A 12,326-nucleotide genomic window follows, 5' to 3' on the forward strand; every position below is an offset into this window, starting at 1 on the left:
AAATGATCAGTTACAAACTTTTCCAACTAAATTGTAAAATAGGCAGAGAGCATGCACTAAATTGAAGTGGACAATAAGATTTAACCTAAAAATTACTTAATTATTTTATACTTCGTATGTATTTATTTCCTAGCACACAGTTTTGCAGCTTCTTAGCTTACTCCACCTCCCTCCCCCTGTAACTTTGAAAACCATTTCCAACAATATCTGTGAACAAAAACCATGTTAATGCTTTAACACAAAATTTGTGCCATTTTATTTAGGTTCCAGACATATTTAATAAAATAAAATAAAAAAAAAAACAACCACAACAGTGTTCTCTTTGCATTCTCAGTGATGAATATTTTAGCCTGCAAATAGGAGGCATGGATTGAAATTTCTTCTGGCAAAATCAGAATGAACATGTGGTACTAGTTTCCTCCTATCCTTCTTATGCCTCTATGCCAACCTTTTCTCCATAAGCTACCTTCTGAAACCCTCAAAGTTATACTTTGGATTGAAAAAAAAAAAAAACCTAACCCTAAAATAAAACAAAAAATAACCCCAGACAAACCAAAACTAAACACAAAAATCTTTCATTGATACAGAAAGGTTCAGACACAATGACTGAAGTTCAGTGATTTGCATAACTGCCTGGATTGTAGACAGTGCTTTAAGAAACTATGAAATAAAAAAGGTTAACAAAGAGTGAAATAACTTACTAAGCATTACATAACAACTCAGGTATTGTGAAATATTTTGAAAGAAATTAAAGCAAAGAGAAAAATCAGCACATCAGTGGTGGGTTTGGAAGAGAGCAGTTTAAAAATTTGTAAGACTGATGCATATGAAAGTGAACGCAATTTTCAATGTATTCATATTTTGAAAATGTTAGCCAAACATCATAAATGTTTGGCTAGTCAGTAGGAAAACATTAAAAAGTCTGAATCCTAAGTATTTAATTCACTTCTCATACATCTGAAAGATTTCTTTTTTCTTGGTATTTGCCATTTTACTATTAAAATTCAATTCATGGAAAAATGAAAAATTAGAAACACCACTTTTTCATAAGAAATAATTTAGCAGCCATACGCACATAATCAACTTTCAATCAGCCTACCAAATGGGAATGTAGTGGTCAAGTCAGCCACCAGAGACCTGCCTTCAAACAGATGCACATACTAGCATCCAGGGAACAGAACAGAAAAGCACCCAAGTTGGCCACCATTTCCAAAAACATATTAAAATCCCTTCAAATACATCTAGTTCAATCTTCTGACTGAAATATCTTGGTAAATGAAAGCCTGTGACAAATAAAAGAAAACAAATAAGCATCAGTAAGTGGCTGCACCTGTGGGTTCAAAGAGACTTAATTAAGCATTTAAAATAATAAAGACCTGAATCAGGAGAAGAACACTTTCTGTATGGATATGAGTCACTGGCTTTAGTAAGTATGCTTGCTTAGATCCTTGAAGCTGCTTTGGTGCCTATCTGTCTCTGCAGGATCATTATAAAGATGCCCAGCCCCAAAGCAAAACCTCCCATATACCGTATACCCTGCCCATCAGTGTCTGCAGAGCCATCCAATTGCTGCTGCCAGCTCACAGCTATCAGACTCGTTGGTCCTCTCACTCAAGTACAAGCCTCATGCCCCTAAAGTAAGCATCTTTAACAAGGCAGAAAATCATAGCATTCTGGCCCTCTTGATGCACTCAGTCTGTTCTTACTCCTTTTGCCTGCTAAACCCTGCATCAGATTCCTTGCATTTGGGTCATCCATGCAACAGAGCCACCACCCCAAAAAAAGAGCCATAGGAAACTGAGCACAAACAGGAAACACAACTATGGTTCAAAGAAAGGTTTTGCCCCTCAGTTTATGGCCTCTGATGTGTCCCAGCTGCTGACTTCCAAGGCAGGTTGCTGTCATCTGTCCAAAGTGTCTCCTCCTGCATAGAAACAGTTCCACTCCCTGCCTAACTGCCAAGCAGAGGTTGCCAAGCTGAGACTGATGATCCATTGGTCCCAGCTGAGGGTGTTTTCCCTTCTGCCTCCATCTTTTCCCTTCACACTTTACTCATCATTCACACAAGTCGTCCTCGAGGTTACTACAGTATCTGACACATCCAAAATTCTCTGACATGTACAAAGCAGATGATATGCCTGATGCAACCCTGAAAATTCTGCAAGATAGCATAATAATGAAGATTTAGGCACTTCCAGAATTTAAGCCATTTAGGTTATTAAGTTTCTTTAATGACCTTGATGTTGGCCTTACATCAGTAAGACTACACTCACATTTTACAGTAAGCTTGGTTTTCTTTTTAAATATTACTTATGTTGCAATAGACTGACACGTGATGAACATTTACAAAGTCAAGTGGTGGGACTGCTAAGGGTCCAAAACCTCCATAGCTTTCAATTGCCCATTAAACCACCAGGAAAGGGTGAGGAATGAACAACAGGGTAATGCAATCACAGAAAGAACACCTATGAATGGCACTGATGCAGTTCCACTGCATCACTAATATATTTGGGAACAATAGAGAGGTCGCAGAAATCAAGCATCCAAGCAAGGAGTCCTTTCAAGAATAAAGTACACAAAATGACAGCTCAACAGGGGAAAAAGGAAGAAATCAGAAATTGCGTGAACTGAGATTAAAATATTTTGGTGAAAGTCTCATCTACTGGAAAGCTGAGGTAACTGCAGTTGTTAAAAAACACTTCTCAACTTATGCATGTTTCAACAAGCATCCCTAAAGTTCATTTTTTGTACTTGGTCATATAATTGTATTCCTTTGATCACTGGACCTGGAATGGATCTCATAGCAATGACTGACAGTGTAAGAAGATACCTGTCAAGATAGTATATTTGAAATCATTAAGTGGCATCACCCTCTGCTCCTGAGAGTTTAGGAATATTCATGTCTAATAAGGAAAAGGAATAGAGAAGAAAAAATCAGATGCCACAGGTTAACTATAAAATAAGCACATTTTTTAGGAATCCACATATGACATTTAGAAGCTTCATATTACAAGGGCTACAGGCTGGCAAACTAACATGAACTCTGTCATAGAACACACCCTGAGTTTCTTAAAATTAATAAATTAATTTGCAATGGTGTTGCCTTTCATTAAAAAGCCTGAAAGCACTGGAAGGTACTCTGTTAGGTGTAAGCAAGCATTACAACAACATATTTACAGATTAATTAGGACAAAGAAATGCTTCAAATGAAATCTTAAACAAGAAGTCTGTGTTTTAAGAAGTACATGGCAGCTTTGTCTTTCTAGAAGCTGGAGGAAATTAGTAGCATTAAATAATTATAGGTGGTTTCTGACACAACAAAACCACCAGTCTTCATACAAAGAAACCAAAAACTCCTTCAAGGAAGCTCCCATCCCATCCAAGCTTGACCATCACTTGGATTTCTGATGGAGCTACTTGCTCTCTTGTCTCAGCCCTTTTACTGGGTTTCCATTACCTGTGTAAGCCACTATTTTACTCCATGCAGTAGGATGTTTTTTCAATATCTCTGGTGCAGATGAGGAACACACACACCTATAATATTGCACTATATGCAGAATTCAGAAAGGTCAACCACAGGACATGTACCTCATGACAGCAGGCAACATAATTTGTGCTTAAGGCATATTGTCAACATATTTAGAATAGAACCTAGGTAAAATGCTAACCCACAAACCTTAGTAACAACTGTGACCCGGTAAACTGAATGGAATATAACCATAAACATTACATAAGTTTCAATTAGTAGGTTATAATAAAAATAAAAATTTGATATGTTTACAAAAAAAAAAAAATAAAAAAAAAACACACCAAAAAAACAAAAACACAAAAAATCAAGATGTCAACCCCTTTCCACAAACTGAAGGTAAAATTTATAGCTGAGTAATTTGCCAGGTAACCTACTCTAAGTACTGTAAGTTCACTTTCAAATGAGCTTGTTCCCCACTATATTTAAAAATGGAACTGGAATAAGCTAGCACTACTGTAAATTCAACCCTCAGCTCACTGAGCAGTAACTTTCCCACACAGAAAAACCTATAAATCACCCAGCCTGTGATTATAACCCACCAGTCTAACTGCCCCAACAATCCAGTAGATCTCATGGATCTGTTACCTGTACAGGCAATGCTAATTGGAAGAGACTCACTCTGAGCAGTGAGAGTTGAAAGAATAAAACAAGGTGAGACATTAATTAGGTTAGATCATAGGAGATTTGAGGCTCTCTGGAAGAATGCAAATTTTCTCCTAGTCTGTCCTTTAAATTAAAGTTCTAATTTTTAATGAAGCTTGTTTGTTGTTTAAAAATATCCATTTTTCTCCTCAAATGCTTTTTTAGTAGATGTCAGTTTAAAATTTTGTTATATAGGAGTAGAGTTCAACATCTTGGGTCACAGGTCCAAAATACAAATCTCCATCCCAGCAAAAAAGTGAGTCTCAAGTACTGTTATTTGCAATATAAAGAGCTCTTGATTTCATCTGGGAACTATTTAATGTTAAAAACAGAGATGAGGAAATACTTTTATTCTAACAAACTGAGTTCAACACCTGAGTGATCTAACTTTCTCAAGATTTCTGAAATTTTCCACTCATTGCTTATTTTGAACTTAAAAATATGTAGTTATCATCTGGGATTCAGTTGGGAGTAGAAGAAACATACGTTAAGGTCAACAGGGACAGACTCCTTAAATTCTTGTCCCTTTCAGACCTCTACAGCAGATATCTTAAACACATACGCAATATGGTTTATAAAGAAGACAGTAATGTGTATGAAGAGTAAGGAAGAAGCCTTCTACCAGAAATGCAAATCCCAATTTTTATTGGTTTTTAAAACACATACAGGCACCCTTTCTACAGTGAGAAATAACATATTAACTCACTTGTAGGCTCTGGTGTCACTTTGGGGTTGTTTTCTCTGCTTGTTCAGGAATAATTAGTAGGTTTGGGCAGACTAATGACTAACCCATTTGCTGGAATCCCAATCAATGACATTGCTCTAAAGGTATTTGCCTCAGCTTTCAGAGTCTTCCCAAAAGTAGGGGATTAGCAATTGATTTTAGCGAAACATGGAGCTCTGTTTTCAGCAGTGTAAATACAGCACAAGACACAGAATAAAAAGTGTCACAGGCGTCATGAGCTGGAAGTGCTGGCTTAGTTGGAGATGGGCAATAGCACAAACCGAAGCAATAGCTATTGTTCCTCCTTGATGAAAGAATTTTTATGTATTTTTTAAGTTGTCTTATAGGTTCCACTCCACTTCTGATTGCTCATCCAACTCAAACTCTGCTCCTGCAAAAGATTTTAACTTCTAGTTCATTACTTTGTCATAAGGGACAGACAGGTCACCTCAACCAGTAATGGCAATGTATGAAAGGAGGTCAAAACATAAGTCAGGAATGGCATGAGCAAAGCTGATGTCTCTCAATATAAAGCAGAAAATACTCCCAGCTCCTATACAAGCATGGCATACAAACGTAATCTTGGAAAGATGCAGCAAATACTTCCAGCTCTTTTATGAATCCAGCCGTACAGACACAGATGTAAACACCTACACCTTTCTTTGAAGGCCCTTCTCTAGCTTTACTAGAAGTTCCTGAGTCAGTAGGCTTTATTTTACTGCAATAAACACTCTTGGCCTGCCTTGAGGTGTCTGCCTTTTGGCAAGAAAGTCCTTGATGTCATACGTGGCGACAGATGAGGTGTCGTAAAGCACCTTCACATAGAGTGGCTACAATCAGATTTTTAACACAACCACTTCATAGTATTTTATCTTTTCTACAATAGTTTCTGATACACACCTAATTTTATATTAAAAGGTTTTACTAAGCAAAATACCCATTAATATGTTCTATTTGACTACATGTGTGCTGCCATCTTCAAAATGGAAAGATACAAGGTCTTACAAGATTATTTTGAGAAAGGTTTAAGATTTAGAAACTACCTGAGCTTAATTTAGATTCAATATACAGCTGTTATTCAGTAAGCTGTTGTACTCACAGTGCAAGTGTTTTGGCAAAATTTTGTGTAGTTATTCTAGATTCAGCAATAATTCATACCATCAAAAGACATTACAGATTTCACAGGAAGACAGCTGTTTTGGTTGTTTGGCTAGGGATTTTTAGCAAGATGTATATAATGTTACTATGCTCACTGGACTGAATTTTAAGTCAGTTAATAAACTGGGTTTAGACAAGTGTAAGGTGTTAGTTACATCTTACCATGTTTTGTTTTGTCCTAAAAATTGGCATGGACAACTTGTTTTCACAACTTTCAATGAAATTCCTTCACACATTGAAAAACATAGAATAGGGCCGAATATGCACTCTTTTATACCAAGATGACCAGTAATTCAGAAATTATTGGCTATGTGCTGTTCTCCTCTGTACACAGGCAAGTTCTCCTAATGCATCTGAGGAAAACTTCATGATGATGAAAGTAGTGGAATGACAACTTAATTGCATCATTAAAAATAAGCAAGAAGACACCTACACACCCAGATATCACATACTTCAAGCAGCACCATCCAGTTTTTCTAGTCAGCTTTTAAATATGACTGCATTTTAAGGACGTACTAAAATGCTTTGGGCAAGTTTGCTACCTACAAGCATGGATTCTCTGCTTGCTGAAGTTACAGTAGCCATTACCTGGGTTTGCTGCATTTTAAACTAATACAGCTGCCTTCAGTAATGTCTTGGTCTAATTGTGAGCTCAATTATGTTTTAAAGCTTTTCCTTAGCATCAGGTTTCTCTGTTTCTGTGCAAAGAAACTGAATACTCACAAGTTCTATGGCAAATAATTTTCCTACACTTAGAAATCAATAAGATTATCAGGTCTATTTTTTTGCCGGTTTCAAGCACCACACATAAGAGAGTGCCATCCTAACATCCCTTACAATAATATGAAATGAGTTCTTTTTCATAAGCACACATCCAGCTGAGCAGTAATTACAGTGAAATGTGCTGTCATATTTCCAAAGAATAGTAATTAGGGATATGAGCCTGAATGTCTTGTATGCTTATGGAAACATTTTTTTTTCCCAGCTGATGATCAGCCAAATAGTAAATCATTAAAAGGCAAATGACAAAGGATGTGGGTAGTGACTGTCATCAGCCTGGTTCACCAGCCCCAAACTTTGTCATCTTCTGTTGGAAGAGAAAGCTTGGTGATGCTAAAGTTCAATTTCTTTGTGCTTCTTTGGAGAAGAAAACAAGTATAGCTAATTAACCTTGTTATTTTTTATTGGTAACAAATCTCTTCCTTTTTACTGATCTGGGAAAACATCTTTGTATTAGACAGACTACCCCTATTATGGGATATGAAAGGAGTCAAAACCATCTCACAGAAAATGTAGCAGTGTATCTATTACCACTACAATAATTTGAAACACCACCTAAGAGCTCAGGCATATACCTCTCTGAAACTAACTTAGAGTAATCATGACCTTCCGCTCTCTAGTCAGACCAATTTTCACTGCTCACATACTGATTGGCAGGAGGAACACAAAAGACTTCCCGGGTTGCCTCACTGCTCCATTTTTCTGAAAACAAGAATCATTCCTGTTACATGTACGGGTAACAAAGTACCTATTGGACATGAAATCTGGAGCTGGCTTTGGTTTAATGTCATGGTCTCAGATAAATATTTAACAAAGTAACTATTACCAACTCTTGGCGTGGTTTTTTGGGGTTTTGTTTGATTTGGTTTGGGGTTTTTTTTGTTGTCCTTGTTGCTTTTTTTTTTTTTTTTTTTTTTAATTTTTGCAATTAACACTACTAATTGCAACTGGTACCTTCTTCGCAGTTTTTTGAGTGATACTGACGAGTGTGTTATATGACCAGTGCACCAATAACTGTAACATTTTCTTGGGACTTAAAAGAACCAGACTCCAGATATACAGGAAAAGCTGCTTCAAACAAACCTACAGAGCAGATGTGATTTTAGCTCTTATCTTCCAAATTATGTGTGACCTAATCCTACAGCCCTTATGGCAAAGTTTTATCCTCTCCACAATTTTAGTGAAAAATCATATTGTTAAGCAAATAAGCACTTTTTTTTCCCCTCTAATCTCAAGTGTGGCAAAATTAAGTGAATTTCTTCTCAATGGGTGAACACATTCCAATGTAAATAATTTTTTTAACCTACTGCTAATTTTGAGCTGTTCAGAAAAATAATTTTTAGAACATAAGACACATCAGCACAGAAAGAAAACAAAAATTGTGAAGATGATGACAGCAAAGCAGGATTGAGAGATTATTGTTTAATTAAAAAATGCTTCCCTCTTTTCCAAATACTCTGATTAAATTCTTATTGCTTTTTTTCTTTTCCAAAAAAATAAATGTCATCAAATCTATTTAAAACTATTCCCTTTGCAAGTATTTTTTTTTCTTCTGCCAAGCAATGATACATTGCAGGTTTTGCATTTCTTAAGCCAACAGCTGCATACAAACCACAGACATGTTAAGACACAAAGAAACACATTGCATTTCATCAACCTCACCATGATGAAGCCAGTTTGTACATATTCCTGGAGCATTTTATTGCTCACATTTAAGAAATTCCCAAAGTGAGATGGCTGCTATTCATACTTGTAATATATATTAAAAAAAACCCAACCAACAAACAAACAAACAAAAAAAACCCACTGATAAGCCTCTACAACAATATAATTTAAACACAACCCCAGTAAAGTGTGATAAAAGATAGGACACAGGACAAGAACAATAATGGCTTAGGATATTATGCAAGATTTACAAACAATGTAGTTACAATCTGCATTAAGCACTACAAGCAAGCTAATAACACAGCCCGTGGTTTAATCCCAACACAATAACCAGAGATATATATTTTTTTCAGATGCTTGGTGTTGGACACACAGAACTGTAATTATAGGGATATTCCCATTTAGCTGTGCGTAAGGGATGGCAAACACATTATAAAAGCCTCGTGCACAGAGGGAACAGGCTGGCAGTACCTCAGGAGCACGTCTATCTGACATTTGTCATTTACCACGGTCAACAAATCACTCTTGCAGAACAGGTTACACAATTGTACTGAAATTCCACTGCTTTCATTATGACATCAAAGAGTTTCCAATCTAGGAAAACATCAGGGCTGATCTGGATCTCAGAGCTTGTCTACCATTATGACAGTATTCTTCTTTAACCATTTTTTTTTTAAATGGATATATATGTGTTATAAATTGCATATTATATGAGGACACATATACACTTTTCTAGGCTTTTCTAATGCATGCTGCTGCACAATTTTCTCCTTTTCTGTTAAAAATTCCAGTAGATTTTCCACAGTGAGAAACAGATTTATTAGATCTTTTAAACGAGTAAATCCAATACATCCTTCAAAGTCTGCCTATACTCCTGACCAAAATATATTCTTCTCATGGTTTTTCCCATACATATTCAATTAGTATTTATGATTTGGTGGAAATCATGACAAAGCTATGAACCACACTCATTTGTTTATAAGCCATTTATACTTTATTTGTAAAGTCATTTATAATCTGCTGAAAATCAGATCATTCTTTCCTGCACTTAGGTGTTTATTGATACTAATTTATCTTATTCATATATCAATCCTTGTTTATATAATAAAAAAAATCTGTATTTAAATCTGCATCCTGCTATTGTACTGACCTTTCAAAAATATCAGTTCTGACAATCCATCAGTATGATATAAAATTTATACAAGTTTGGCTATATCTGGCAAGTTAACTTTCTGAAACACTCAGCTTATAGTCTTTCAAGTTCATTTACTAGACAGATTATTAACCTGAATGGCTTTTCCTTCTGACAAATTTAAATAGATTAGGAAGTTTATTTTAAAAAAAATAAAAATAAAAGCTCTTCCATAAAACAGAAAAAAATGTATTTTTATTTTAAAAAATGAGTGTTTGCTATACTCTAACTTGGAATTGAATTTCTCATTTTTTATTAAGAGTCACTATAAAACAGCTTAAAAGATAATCTAAACACAACTGGAACAAAATGCCTTTTAAAAAAATGTCATGATAAAACACAAACTATTTTTTATATCAGAAGTGCAAATATGTAGCCAAGTAAGGCATATAAGGCACATTTTTGAATCATTTGATGACTTATTTGCCCACCATTAAGTAGTTACTTAACTATTAACTTCAAAAGAAATAGGTAAAGTGTAATCATATCTCAGCTAGTGTACTGCTCAGTACCCTGGGGATTTTTTCTTTTTCTTTTTTTTTTTTCCTATTAGTGAAACAGGCACAGAAAACAAGCATTAAAATCGGAAATACTGGAGGACACACACAGAAAATGAAAGTTTTTATTGTCTTTCCCAGAGTTCCTACACAAAAATCATACAGAGTGCATGGTCAGATTGCCAAAGTAGCTAACACATGTATTACCAGCATGTTGCAGACCTTAGACATGTTTATAAAGAGTATTCAGGCACCTAAGTGGAGGAGGCTCTTGGCTTCCTTTAAACTGGCATTCCATTCTTTTGGTGAAGAACTGCCTAAATATCTTACATATTGAGCTATTGAGTACTCAGAAAAAAAACCCTCACACTCTACCGTTTTGAAGTATATTTGAAAAAAAAAAAAAAAGTTAGTTGGCAGAAAGCTCTAAAAGTTGCATTTAGAAGAAAATATTGTGTAAGAAATTCAGTTCTGTGACAGTTCCATAGTGCACCACATGAGAAATGTTTCTAGAACAGGACAGAGTATCTTCATACTAGAAATGCCTACATTCACTAACTACAGTTGAGTAAAATTTGTATGAGGAGAAAGGTACTAAAATTAACAAACATCAAATTATAACCCATTTGATTTTGCTACCTCTGTCCCAAATACAGACTACTGAAGACTATCCCAGCATGGAGAAAAAAAGCGTATTCATGGATGAGTCACAACTGTAAAACCAAATGCATGGAGTTACAGTAGCCATGCTTCAGAAAAAAAAAAAAAGAAAAATAGGGTTGAATTCTGTTTTTTCCTTTTCTTTGGTTTGGAAACAGCATCATCACTGACATTTTGTAAGACCACTTGGAACAGCACAGATAAGTAATTTTCAAGCAAATGTACCATTTTAGCAACAGAAAGGTATTATTTTCGATTACTCAAAAGACAGTTGAAGTGGGCAATCAAAGCATTTCTGAAAACTCGTTTATAAAAATCATGCAAACGGCTTGCAGCAGATAATTTAGCTCTACAACTAATATTACAACTTTGACTCAATCCTAACTTAAACACGCAGAATTATTTTAGAGCTGAATCAAATCTGTGATTCCTTGTAACAAGGTAGTTTTTGAGTAGTAGGATTTTTTTTACTGACAATCATCTTTCTTTCAAATGCATAAGTTAGAATTTTAAACAGTTGACCAATTGACCAATTAGACAAATTATTTAAACTGTTGACCAATTACTTTCAAACATAAAGCATTAAAAGCCACTTCTGGGTTTTATTGGTTGACTTTAACTAAAGGGTCACAAAGTGACTCTTCTGAGTTGTGGGGATCATGAATGAATGTTAGAACACTGCAAAGAGAAAAGATTAAAGGAAAAGACTTTTAAAAACTAATATTTGAATTTTCTTTTCTTTTTTTCTTTTTTTTTTTCCTTTGCTATGATCTTCTGTTTCTCAATTGAATTACTTCTAAATATTCAATTATATTACTGGTTTAGGCTGTTGATTATTAAGAGCCCACATTTACACACAGATTCAGAGACTTGGTATTTACTAATATTACCATGTTAACTGAGAAAGATAGCTGGAAGATTAGGACTTGAAATCCCAATTAAATTCCATGGCCTGTTCTCACAAGCGATTGTCCAGTACTGTCTAAATTTCTGTTAAAAAAATGCAAAGTGTTAATTACAGAGATGTTCCCCTGGCATTCTAAAAGTATTTTTCAGGGGGAAAAATCTATATTTTCTCTATTAATTCCCTAGAAACTGAATCATGTGCTGTTAAAAAATTGAATTATACAAATGACTGACAGTTATAATCTTTTTCTCCTTTTATTCATTAGTGTGATTTTTTCCTGAATCTCAGAAGACTTAAAGGATGGATAATTAAACAAACTTTTAATATTGCCCTCATATGAATATATTAAACTGGAAAGACATAGATATTAATTTAAATAGGCATATTATCATTGTTACCTGTGTGACAGTAGCACCTGTGATCTGGGTAAAAAATTTTATTTCATTAACGATGAATTTACTTTGAAGTTTTATATTTTGTCTCTCACTGGGATTTTCAGTTTTAAAGGCAGTTCAATTGTTTCTATGCTTCCACTGTTAACATATAAAGACATTTCAGAGCAACTGTGCAGC

The sequence above is a fragment of the Chamaea fasciata genome, unplaced genomic scaffold (genome assembly GCF_029207755.1).
Source record: "Chamaea fasciata isolate MVZ Bird 193981 ecotype frontalis unplaced genomic scaffold, bChaFas1.0.hap1 SCAF_1, whole genome shotgun sequence".
Lineage (NCBI taxonomy): Eukaryota > Metazoa > Chordata > Aves > Passeriformes > Sylviidae > Chamaea > Chamaea fasciata.